Here is a 13,959-nt window from a genome sequence, read left to right on the forward strand (position 1 = left end):
AAAATTTGGATATAGTTTTCACTTTGAATGAAAGCCAATAAGAAGAGGTTATTTCATTGGTACCACATTCATGTTGTTTATCACAATGAAAAAAATAAATACACTTGATGCTTTTATTGATAATGCACAAGTTGCATACTTAAAAAATATTCTATTTCAATAAAAGTTGAAAATAGAGAAAAACGGGACATATAAAATACATTTAACTCTGACAAAACAAAGATAAATAGTTACAAACTAATCTGAAAATCTGCCCCCATCTCACCTGTCCTACAGATTTTTATGTCATAACAAGTGCACAAGCAAAAACATGATACAAGCAAATAATTACCCAGATAGCAAGGAAACATTGAAACAATGTTGAGTCAATATCAGGCGACGTCATTGAATCAACGTTGAAGTGTGACGTTGACCCAACGTCACTCTTGCACCCATTTTTAACGTTGAAACAACGTCAGGTTATGATGTTGAATCAATGTTGAAACCTGACATTGATTCAACGTTATATTTTCTAACACTGTTGACATTGAAACAATGTCAGATTCTGATATTGAAACACTGTTGAGATATGGTATTGCTTTTCCACCTCTTTCGCACAGTTGCTTTTTATTGAAAAAAACAAAAAAACAAAAAAGGTCAATAGACATGTATCATTTGCAAAATACTTTATTAAAAGACAAAGTTTCCTATTTACATTTCTATGTTTCACGTCACTTTTTATTATTTACTCCGGGATGGGGATGGATGATGTGCGTCCTGCGTGCCACCCGTACGATCTGGATCATATCTGAGCCATTTCTGGACTGCTTGAGCAAAGACCAACTCAGACATAGAGTTCGCCCCTACCTGCTGCGCCAGGCCATCTAGGACAAAAATAGACACACACACAAAAAAACAAAGACAAAAAAAGGGAATTAGAGCACATGAATAAGCTCTTGTTAATTGTCTTCAGCAGTGAGAAAGTATGTAAACTCCTAGGCTGATAAACATGAAAGTCACCAGGCGGAAATCAGCAAACTGCCGCATTTGATTCCCAAAGAGCTATAAGCTGAAAATGTGATATGTCTTAGCATGGTGTGCCGTGTATCCTTTAAAAAAAAGAAAAAGAAAAAGAAAACATGGGTCCTCGGGCTGTACAAAGTGTACAACCCGAGGACAAAACAAGCCGAAGACCAAAGACTCCATCTCCAGATTAACCGGACATGAAAGTCTTGTTATTAAGAAAGACAAAGTAATATAGCAAAAAACAGACATAGGAAATGTGAAACGCACCCAGCACATCAATTGATCCCTTTATTGTTCACTTTAGGCTAATAAAACTACAATAAATGTTAAAACTTACCAAATATGCATCTGCACAGAGCTGTCTCTTTAAATGCCCTTTTTTGCTTTGTCTGGTCCTTGGTATTTTTTCCCTGCCCAGTTGAGTACAGAGGCCAGCTCCTTTGTAATGGCATAAACCATTACACGGCGGACTCGCACCTCCAGTGTGGTTCAGCAGCACCAATCAACGCAAAGCGTCTCACCTATAGACACATTTTATGAGATGGAATTAGCGTGTCTCATGTCTTAAATGTGTATGCAAGTGCTTGTGTGTTTACTTCATGTAATTGATGATAGAAACATGTCATTTAGTTTTCCCTAAAGCCTGATTTTCAAGTCATACAAAGAATAAACCAAAGTATTGGCAGTACAATGTATTTCTATTCCCTTTTGTTGGATATTCATTTGTTAGTTCTTGTAACTGCTAAAAGTGTTTACTAGTTTTTGCCTGTCACATATATTTGTTATACCATGTAAACTGTGAAATTCCAAGATTTTCAAACTTGCCTTGTAATAGTGGCCTCACAGAGTCTCTGGAATCTACAGAAAAAAAAATCACAACAAGATGACATTCAGGAGTATAAACTGGTGTTTTGAAGATAAGAGTACAATGATATTGTGATGCAGCTTTAAAGCTTTTTTAAAAGCATACCATCTATAGGGAAGACATCAGACTCTGCATGCTGGCGAGATCGCAAAGCTGTGTTGGTTTGTGCCGGAGTGGCGAAAGGTGCCGGGAGCTGGGTGGGGCATTATGATGGTTGCTATCAGTGGGCTGGGGGGCAGACTGCGGAGTGGTGAGGGCTGTTTAAGTATTTAAGAATACAACTTGTCAAAAAAGTTTCCTCGTGTCAGACACAGATATGTACACAGACACTAGACAGTATTTTATTACCTGGTATTTTCACTCGAGGGGCCCGGGGAAACCGTTTTTTTGTAGGCTGCTCATCCTCTGAGTCCGTATATGTGTACAGGGGATTTGGTCTAAAGAAAAGAAATTAAAAACGGTCTTAAGTAATTGTAAATATGCTTTTGGCATATTGTTTCCTAAAGTTAGTTTGATTTCTAACAACACACACAGGAAACAGAGATGTGCAAGAAGGTGCAGTATACAATGAATTTTTGAAGTGCACAAGTGTACACGGCTTTGCATTTTTAAAAAGTTTACAAACTTCCACTTTTTGGACTATATTATATGGTGATATTGCAGTATGCAAGCACCACAGATATGTATAAAAGACAAGATCATAAATTCTTAACAATCAAAGATATGTTTGTGAATAAAAAAGTTTTACTTGTGCTTTCTTTTAAGACTGGTCTGAGTTTCAGCTTCGGACTGAAGGTCAGACGTATCACAGCGTTCACGTGGATATCTCTGAAGACTGCGTTCTGCTTCGTGAAATGCGCCTGGAAATACAAACACAATGTACGGCCAGACATACATTACGTGTGGACAAAAGGTGCAAACGCATAGAAAAATCAGCGGTTTCAAAAATACGCTGGTACGTGTGGACGTAGCCTTATTCATTATTTAAGGCACAAACGGAAAGTCATGTACGCGTGCAACGTAAAGTTAGGTGCATGGGCATGCTGCGTGAGCATTCAAACTGAGTCTAAAGTTTTCGTGTGCGAATTGAAGCGAGTGCTCTCCAATCATCAAAAGTAACAAAGTCATTGAACACGTTTACACAGTTAACTTTACGTTTATCAATCATATATCACAGATTTAGAATTTTTTGTAGTACTAAGCAACTACAGAGCGAAAGTCTGGGTCAAGCGCCGAAGCGACGGCAAGAAGAAAGGAAACCTCGAAGCGTTAAAGCTAGCTTTGTAAGGGAATATAACAAAGAAATTATGAAACGAAAATGTTTTCTTTGTTGATATACTTTGTTCGCAGTGCAATTTATTTGTTGCCGGATTGTAAGAAGTAGACACAATTTCGGGCTCCCACATTTTGTGGGAGCAACGTAAATAACAGTAAAAAACTCGTTAATGTACAACATTAACGAGTTTTTTACTGTTATTCAAATGCAAACATGGAAATAATGAGTAGGGAAAAAAAATCATTCATTCTTACCTTATACTAATCGTGGTGCAGGCCAGTGCAGTGCATGAACTGATGCCTTCTCCGGTCAATTCCGCTGAGAGTAAATCAAATGTCCCGCTCTACTGTAGAAGACAATGAATACCTGGGGGGATGTACCACTGAGAGGGGTGCTGCGGAATAGTCCAAGTGATCGCTGCTTTAATTTCCCGGTCAACTATACATAAATTGCACGTAGACACGATTTTTTAAAGCTGGTGAACTAGACCAAGTCATTGATAACAAATGAACAATAAATCTACTTTCTCTGGTACTTTATACCCGATCAGTTGCAATGCAATTTAATGCTCAACTACAAATCGATGGTTTTTGATGGTGACCGGAGCCGAATGATCGTCAACTATAAATAGACGTTTTCTCGACGTTGTTGTTGTCACCTGGTCGACTATAAATAGATCAAATATCAATGACAAAAAAACAACGGTGAATCAACATTGTTACAACGTCTCTATAGTAAGACCGTCGGTTTACCACAGTATTTCAATGTTGTTACAACATTGGCATTTCAACCCCGACCATATACGACGGTTCGGATGAAAAATCAACATAGATTCAATGTCGTCTTGCTATCTGGGTAAATTTCATGGGTGCAATTCCTTGCGCATAAATTCAACAACTCAGCAGCCGCGCACACAAAGAACCCATTCAACCCACAACAAAGTTTTGCAGGTGGAGCCCAAAGAATATGGAATGCCAGGACTGCCATAATGAATTACTTAAATACACCATTAAATAATTAATTAAATGTGTCAATAATTAATTAAAATTGGAATTAATTAAATAAATAGTTATGACACATGTAATTAATTAATTATTGACACATTTAATTAATTATTTATGTATTTCACATTTTAATTAATTATTGACACATTTAATTAATTATTTAATGATATATTTATTTATTTCATTTTGGCAGTCCTGGCACCTGGCTCTCATCATGAATTAATTTTATCTGTCAGCCTCACCCATCAAACTCACGGGGCGGGGTTAACGCTGCCCATGCAGCTTCTCTAACATTTGATTGGTTGCTGTGCAAAGTAAGTCAAAACAGGTCGATCCTAGATAATCGATTGCTTCTGTAGACTTGAGGCAGCCAGGTATCCCAGAATGCATTTCAAATCACAGGCAGCAATGGTGGTGGTGTAGTTTTAAAATACCCCGTTTTTCTGTCACCAACTACACTTTTAACAGTGTTTTAGCCGCGAATGTCGTGCCGTAATCTTCACATGTCTGGTCAGGTTGTCAGCATAGAACATGTTTGCAAAAGTGCTCAGATGTTTTCAGAGATTTCACTAGCTCTGCTAACAGTCAGCATGCAGAGGGCACCGAGGGGGTTACGTCAACCGGTTTGTTTACATATTCCAGTCTCCGTGTTCCACATGTTGCATTCGCAGATTCTCATTTTCACCGAATGATCGTCTCTTTCTGCCTGGTCTTGTGTGTCTGGGCTTCTGTAACATAAAGAACGAGATGACATTTTTCTCACGAAACCAGCGATGAGCTCAACAGGCCCTCAGTTTACCTGCATGCATCCTCCTCCTCACCTGTCAGCTGTTTAACACCTGCTGCTAATTCAAGAAACACGCCCACGTTACCTGGTGATAGTCACAGTTTAACTGGGCAGCCGGTGCTCAATATAACGCAATGTCAGCGCATTTTTCTGCATAAGATAAGTAAATATAGTATTTCTCCCGAGCGCAGAGTTGCTGTTTCCTTACAGAGCACTTTATAGGCGAAGCCACTTTATCAGCGGCTGATGTCCAAACACCGCACACAGCTTTGAAACCTCACCTGAGTTTTAGCTCTCAGTGGTTAAACGCTGGACTTAATTCACTCAGGTTTTGTCTGTCGGGTCACGTTTACTTCGCTGTTTTATTTACAACTGAGCAAATCAGTTTGGCTGAGGCTAAAGTTACGTTTCATAACTGCATAGTTTTACAGACGTTTAATGGTTCACTGGCACATGTGTTAGACTGAACTATTCGCTTTTCTTTATTTGGTGTGTTTCGGATTTAACAGTGAATTTTGAGATTAAACTCACTTTTAAAATGTTTTTATACAAAGAGGAAAGAGACGGCGCATTTCCTCCGAGAGGAGCAGAGTTTGCAACAGCATGTTCATCATGCAGACTGCAACCTGGACAGAAATATTATATCATCTGTTTTTCAATAGTTATTAAACTGTATTCTAAGCACCAGCTATCTGCTAGAATTTATAGAGTTTACTTAACTAAAAATAAATGAGGTTAACATATAATTTGTGTGAATTTTTTTTCTCTCTCTCTTTTTATTCATTTATTTATTTTTTTGCTTTTTCGGTCATGTTATGTTTAACTGTCAAAGGTTCGTTACAAACTATGAAACACATCGTGCAGACTTCTGGATGTTAAAAGAAAACTAATACTGCTCATGAATGAGACTAAAGGCAGGAAGGTGTCCTTTAAGACTAAACATGTTAGTAGGACCTCCCTATTTATATGAAATAGCACGTGTATTTCAGTAATAGCCTACCGATTTCAGTTCATGGTGAACAGTCACACAGCTCACATGGGTGTTATCTGTGATACTCCTTAACTATAATTTATCCAAGTTAACTTCAGTTAACTCGGAGCGGCTGGACAACAATTTTACATGTATGATCTTAAAACAGGACACAGCCACTTTACGTGCTGGCCTCATATCAAATGTGAACGCAGACTGAGTCTACGTTTGACGTTTGCTTTATATCTAATCTTCCTCTCAAACATTTAAACAGCAGCGAGTCTGCAGCTGAGGGAATACAAACTCAAACTGTCGGAACAGGTTTGCTCGTTTCTTGCGTGGATTCACCTGGAACACCTGTTCAACCAATCACTTTCTTTCCACTTTGATCTGCGACAAACTGACGGTTCGTCCCTGTTACAGTGTTGCAGAGACTGCTATATTTTTGTGTTCTTTATGCTGTAGATTTCCACGTCTCTGGAATAGTTGGCAGTAATAAGGATGCTTTTCTGTAAAATCATATTGATATGACCCGTGACATATTCGTAGATGACAGTTAGATAGTCAGCTGGGAAACTCTGGGTTAACTCAGAGAGCTGAAGATATCGTGGATATGCTGACCTCGCTCCGTGGTATACCAACCCATGATTAATATTCACAATAAAAATATTAGCCGAACATCATGAAGTCTATATGTGTTTCATAGTGTCGAACAACCTTTGTACAGTTAAAGCCAGCAATTACTACATGACGGAAACACCAACGTTATCTCTTTTATACGTTTATACGCAGGTCAGGCTGATTACTGAAAAGAAACCCAAAGATCAGCTGTTAATCGAATTTATTTGCTCTCTCTCCTCCTTAAACATGTTTTTAATATTAGTTATAATTCAGAATTGGCGACTGAAACACGTAGAACACATACGAACATCAGGAAATAAAACCCCGATAAATATAACCTCAGTAAAAGAAGTCCGTGTTAGCGGGGATTATTACAGCTGTGTACCGGGGCCTGCTCTTTGTCGGCGGTAACAACAGCTCGATTGCTTGCGAGGCGAGCGGGTCTATCCCACGCTTTGCCGTGAGACTGGGCAGACATCTCCAAAATCATCGAAGCACTTTTGCAAAGAGGCTGTATCTTGACAAACCGACCACACATATGAAGATTAAACCACTACATTCTCGGCTAAAAAAAATATTAAAACTGTATTTGGTGACACACAAACAGGGTTTTTCAAAGTTCAGTTCTGCCGGTTGTTGTGGGCTAAAAACAATGGCCACCAGGCCAAAGCAATGTTTTTGAGTCGATCTGTGTTAACCCCGCCCCCTGAGTTTGATGGGTGAGGCTGACAGATAAAATTAATTCATGATGAGAGCCAGGCGCCAGGACTGCCAAAATGAAATAAATAAATATATCATTAAATAATTAATTAAATGTGTCAATAATTAATTAAAATGTGAAATACATAAATAATTAATTAAATGTGTCAATAATTAATTAAAATGTGAAATACATAAATAATTAATTAAATGTGTCAATAATTAATTAATTACATGTGTCATAACTATTTATTTAATTAATTCCAATTTTAATAAATTATTGACACATTTAATTAATTATTTAATGGTGTATTTAAGCAATTCATCATGGCAGTCCTGGCGTTCCATAGTCAGCTTGGCATTGTTACTGAAATGAAAGCTGTGTCTCAGATAGAGTTGATGTTAGTTTAACACATGAATGCACATGAATGATTTGTGTTTCCTCTGCAGGTGAAGGTAGAAAGTGTGTGTGAGCTGGTGTGAATTGAGCAGCATGGATCAGTGTGAGGACAGAGAGGAGGGAGTCCCTCCCTCTAAAAGCACTCTGTGTGGGGAACATGAGAGCCAGACCAAAGCTCAGAGGTGAGATGACCATCTCTAACTGTCCATGACTCTTCTCCATGTCACAGCTCAGCACTCACATCACTGCTCCATCATTATTCACAGGAAGAAACGAGGAACTAAACGCAAACATGAACCTCAACCCAGCTGTGTGTCCTTAAGGAGTGACCGGTCCAAAGGGCACCCCATTGCTTTTAAAGACCAGCCTGTGTCTCCTGCAGAGAGGTGAGCTGTTAGTAATATCACTCTCTCCAGGTAATACACGACATCACAGTTTTTTCGTTAACACATGGATTTTTTTCTTCCGCCACACTTCTCCGTCAATTCAACCAATAATCCACTGTCAAACTGTCATTACATGAATAAACAGAATGATCAACCATAAATATTACAAATAAACATATAAACTAAAGCTAGCAAATGGACAATAATGACACACAGTTAAACCTACCTCACTGGCTGCAAGTAACCATGAGGGAATGAGTTTACTTTAAAACGGAACTTAACAAAACACTTCTTAACTTCTTCTTCCGCTTCTTTATAGGTTCCTTTCACCTTAAACACCTTAATTGATCTTCTTAGTTAACTTACAGTTTTGCTTAACTTCTTTACACACACTTTCTTAACTTCCCTTTCCATCAACAAGGTGACTGTGTGTAACACAGAATGTACCATGTAACATTCCTACCCCCAAAAGCAAACCGTTCATATAATCAGGGAAATAAATTATATATATGTATCGTCTCTTGCCCACCGATGCCTTCTTGTTCCAGTAGCCCACTTCTCGTCAGGGTGCCCTGGTTCCTCAACACCTGACGTGCACCTTGTTGATCCGGGCAACATCTGAGCCGGCAGGCCTTCATATTTATCTGTCTCGCTCATATCTGTGGTAGGCTTGCATTAGCATAGGGGATCTGGATAGCGTAGTAACCACTACGCCAACTATCGGAGTTGCAGGCACGATGAAGAAGGTGCCTAAGAAGTACAGGAAGCTGTCCATACCTGAGGCCTTGGAAACTGCCAAGCAATGGCTCACAGCCTTGGCCAGCCGCTTGAGGAGATACACCAGAGGGATAGAAGGCAGGAGAATAAACCAGCTGTTCTCCACAGAACCAGCCAAGGTATACTCTCAGTGGCAGGGGAGCAATATGAGAACAGCACCACCAAGGCTGGAGACAGAACAATACTAGAAGAGCATATGGGAGAAGGACGCAACCCATAACGGCAATGCTCAGTGGCTAGTGGATTTGAGGGCAGACCACAGCGACCTCCCTGAACAGGGTCCAGTAACCATCAAAGTGGCAGATATCCAAGAAAGGGTCTTCAGTATGAAGAGTTGGACAGCACCAGGCCCTGATATGGTTAACACCTACTGGCTGAAGAAGCTGACTGCACTCCACGGCAGCACAAATGCACCAGCTGCTAGTTGACGAGAGACACCCAGAATGGCTAACTGAAGGCCGGACAGTGCTGATCCTCAAGGACCGCCAGAAGGGACCAGTCCCCTCCAACTACCGACCAATAACCTGCCTCAGAACCACATGGAATCTCCTGTCAGGCATCATATCGGCTAAGATGTACAGGCACATGGGTCCATGCATGAGCGGGGCACAGAAAGGGATGGGCAAGAATACCAGAGGCGCAAAACACTAGCTACTTGCAGCTGAGATTGCAGGACTAGGCTGACCAACCTGTGCAAAGCCTGGATTGATTACAAGAAGGCCTATGACTCAATGCCCCACACCTGGATCCTGGAATGCCTAGAACTATATAAGATAAACGGGTCCCTGAGAGCCTTCATCAGGAACTCAATGGGGATGTGGCGGACAACACTGGAGGCCAACCTCAAGCCCATAGCACAAGTCACCATCAAGTGCGTGATCTACCAAGGAGATGCTCTGTCCCCACTGCTGTTCTCCATAGGCCTTAACCTCCTCATTGAGTCATTAAAAAAACTGGCTACGGATACCGACTACGGAATGGAACAGTTGTCAGCCACCTCCTGTACATGGATGACATCAAGCTGTATGCCAAGAGTGAACGAGACATCAATTCACTGATCCACACTACCAGGCTATACAGCAATGACATCGGAATGTCATTCGGACTGGAGATGTGCAGTCGGATGATAACAAAGAGGGAAAGTAGTCAGAACTGAAGGGATCGAACTACCAGAGGGCAACATTGCAGACATAGAGGACAGCTACAAGTACCTGGGGATCCCGCAGGTGAATGGGAACCATGAAGAGGCCGCTAGGAAAGCTGCAACCACCAAGTACCTGCAGAGGGTCAAGCAAGTCCTGAGGAGTCAGCTGAACGGTAAGAACAAGATCTCGGCTATCAACACCTACGCCCTGCCCGTGATCAGGTACCCTGCTGGGGTAATAGGCTGGCCAATGTAGGAGATAGAAGCCACTGACATAAAGACAAGAAAGCTCCTGACCATGCATGGAGGGTTTCACCCCAAGTCCAGCATCCTGAGGCTGTATGCTAAGCGGAAGGAAGGAGACCGGGGACTGGTGAGTGTCAGCACCACAGTCCAGGATGAGACAAGGAACATCCACGAATACGTCACAATAAAGGCCCCAACTGACAGCGTGGTCAGTGAATACCTCAGGCAGCAGAAACCCAAGAATGGGGAGGAAGGCGAGGAACCATCATGGAAGGACAGGCCCCTGCACGGTATGTACCTCCGGCAGATAGCGGAGGTGGCTGATACCCAGAAATCCTACCAGTGGCTGGACAGAGCTGGACTTTAAGACAGCACAGAGGCACTAATCATGGCAGCACAAGATCAAGCTCTGAGTACAAGATCCATAGAGGCTGGGGTCTATCACACCAGGCAAGACCCCAGGTGCAGGCTGTGTAAAAATGCCGCTGAGACAATCCAGCACATAACAGGAGGGTGCAAGATGCTAGCAGGGAAGGCATACATGGAACGCCATAACCAAGTGGCCAGCATAGTGTACAGGAACATCTGTGTCGAGTATAACCTGGAAGTCCCGAGGTCAAAATGGGAGATGCCTCCCAGGGTCATAGAGAATGACCGAGCTAAGATCCTCTGGGACTTCCAGATACAGACGGACAAAATGGTGGTGGCTAACCAACCGGACATAGTGGTGGTAGACTAACAGAAGAAGACGGCCATAGTGATTGATGTAGCGGTTCCGAATGGAACATCAGGATGAAAGAACACAAAAAAGCTCGAGAAGATGTGGAGGGTGAAGGTGATGGTGGTCCCCGTGGTTATCGGAGCACTAGGTGCGGTGACTCCCAAGCTAAGCGAGTGGCTCCAGAAGATCCCGGGAACAACATCAGAAATCTCTGTCCAGAAGAGTGCAGTCCTAGAGACAGCTAAGATACTGGGCAGGACCCTGTTATTTACAGATTTGTTTGGAACAAAACTGTTTTCTCGTTTTTACAAATACTTACGAGTTCTAAAATGAAACTCACTAGGAGAAGGTGGCTGAGGTGCTACAAATTAAAAACAAACAACTTTAACACATTAAACAGTTATGTGCAAACGCATGTGCAAATGAATTGCGGAAATTATGTTATTAAATTTATGCCTACAGAGGCGAGTGGGAATTTTTTATTTTATATATATCTATATCTATCTCACTTATCACATTCAGCAGTGTGGGACTCAAAGTCGGCAGACACACACTTTTATGTCTTGTCTTCCATGATGTTTTGCACAAAGTTTATTTTACTTCATATTTAGTACTGTTCTGTAATATTTTTGGTCAGTTTCAGTTTTGTTTTTTACTTTATATTTTTACATCTTATTGCAATTCATACACACCTATTAAGCTTAAAGCTTTGTATTTAATCTTGGTCTGTAATATCCTTATGTCTACCTTGTAGTTGCACTAAACATTCAGATGTGAAGTATTTTTATGTATTAAATTATGGTGCAGTAATTTATTATAAGACTTCAGCTGTGAACTGCTTCATGCAGTAGGTAAGACATCCATCCTAGAACAGGCTGTGAAATTTTTTAAAAATCAGTAACATTATTTAAAATAACATAAAAATGATAAAACAGCCAGTTTAAAGACTATAAAACAGTCCTGATGTGTTCTGTAGTATGCACTCTGGCTGCAAAGTTCTAAATAATATTTAAATACTATAACATTTATAACACACTACAGCAGAGCATAGTTGTAGTCGACCATGGGCATTAGTTTCTTTGAGTTACTCAGAGTAAGACAGTTAGAGATGGAAAAATATTTCTTGTGACACAGAAAGTGCTCCACCTACTTTGGAGCAGTTTTAGGATCAGATCAAAACAAACAATTTATACACGAGGCAAAACAAAATTTCTGGAGATAATTTACACCGATACCAGACAGGTTGATGTCTTCTGTGACATCTACCATATCACATTAGGCATATTTAAAAAAAAAAAAAGAAAAAAAAAAAGATCGCATTTACCAGTCTTCTCTGACATGATGTTTTCTAGCATGTGTCGACCTTCATTTAGCCCATCAGTTACACCAGCGATATTTTAACTAGTATTTCAGAATTAGTGAGACCTGAAGACTATGTGAGACCTGAAGTTGTAATCTGAGTCAATGACCACTCCCAGGGTTCTTGCTTCATGGGTTCAGGGGAGAGCTGTAGACACTGACTTGTCTTGACTAATTAGTTTATTAAAAACTCGTTTGAGTGTTAATATCTAAATAGATTTAAAGCTTGTCTTTGCGTGTCTTTTCTTGTATTTAAGTCCTGTTCACATATGTAGGGGAGACCGGGGATAGTTGTAACATTTTTGACATTTCTGTCTGTAAATTGGAGCTCTTTTAAGGTAGTGGATTCAAAATGTAATGCAAAGTATTTACATGTCTCTGCTATTAAATAGTGCAGCTATTTTCTCTGCAGCACAATTACCCATTGCATGGTATGGTCTCAAACACAAAGGGTGAAATGTTACAATTAACCCCATAGCCTGGGTTAGTTTTAACATATCCTGGGGTGAAATGTAACACAATGAAATAAGGGTACTGACAAAACATTAACATGTAATCTTTTTTATTCAACACATGAATGCACTTAGAGCCATTTATGTAGCTATGTGTGTAACAGAATGCAGAAATCTAGCTATTGAACATATTTCAATCCCCCCCCCCCCCCCCCCCAAAAGACAAATTATGGAATTTTCTGGAACTAAATATTTGATTAATTTTGGTTGGTCTTCCTTGAGTTTGGCCTCATTGGCTCAGTGGGCATTATAACCTACAACTCTTGCAACAATTTTTGAACATAACAATGAAGCTAAAAAATTTTGTTGTGCACCAGCATCGGAATTCCATTACTTTTTATCATGGCTTACCTTGGTGTGGTTTGCAAAGTGCTTCAGAAAGATGAGGAAATCTGTTTTTTGCACCCATGATTTATTTCCACTACTAATACTTCCTACTGTTCCATCTCTGACACAGTGGTCTGCATAATGTATGTGTGGGAACACAAACAGTGGTTGTGTTACCAATGGCATTAACCACATATACAAAGGTGACCAGTGAACCTCTCTCTGCTGATGTCGTTGCCCCAACTTGTTTAATATAAGTTAAAGTAATAGTGTGGTAAATTGTAACATCTGCATTATTGTTACAACTAACCCAGACTGTTGCTGTTACAACTGACCCAGACTCCTATAGCCATGAACTAGATAACATTACAGCCAACGGCTAAAACATTAGCACTAAAGACCTACACAGAATATATCCCCATAGGCATACAAATAACATAATTTAAGTTTGATGAGTTTAACTGCAAAGCAGATAATGCTATTAGAAATTGAAATAAAGTAGAAAAACTTACTTTTTGGCATACAAATTACTTTTTTTCATGTTAAATTGTCTGTGTTTGACAAAATGTGCTGATTTTTCACATGTGATAGTAAAACTGAATTGGGCATGCACAGGATGAATCACATCATTTGAAACTTAGCCCTGATTGGAGAAATTGGAAGTGTTACAACTGACCCACGTTACAACTATCCCCGGTCTCCCCTACATATGTTTTTATAAGAGTATTTTTAAAAAAAGATTTCGACATGACAAGAAAAGAAAAATTGCTGGTCAGATTTTATTCTGGGGGTTTGGATAGAGACCATGATTTAAGCTGCGTGTTGCTGTTGGTATGATAATAAGAGCATTGGTGAGAATA

At 40.2% G+C, this 13,959-nt stretch overlaps 1 long non-coding RNA gene across 1 annotated transcript; it reads right to left on the minus strand.

The window, feature by feature from the left end:
- Nucleotides 1-656: 656 nt before the first annotated feature.
- Nucleotides 657-3,509, minus strand: LOC134624207 (uncharacterized). Its single transcript, XR_010093473.2, has 7 exons — nucleotides 3,401-3,509; nucleotides 2,619-2,730; nucleotides 2,219-2,307; nucleotides 1,976-2,127; nucleotides 1,831-1,863; nucleotides 1,343-1,526; nucleotides 657-863 (listed from the first exon to the last, which is right to left on the minus strand). It is a non-coding gene; the product is annotated as an uncharacterized LOC134624207 (long non-coding RNA).
- Between the last annotated feature and the right edge of the window lie 10,450 nt (nucleotides 3,510-13,959).

Source organism: Pelmatolapia mariae, linkage group LG3_W (assembly GCF_036321145.2).
Source record: "Pelmatolapia mariae isolate MD_Pm_ZW linkage group LG3_W, Pm_UMD_F_2, whole genome shotgun sequence".
Classification (NCBI taxonomy): Eukaryota; Metazoa; Chordata; class Actinopteri; order Cichliformes; family Cichlidae; genus Pelmatolapia; species Pelmatolapia mariae.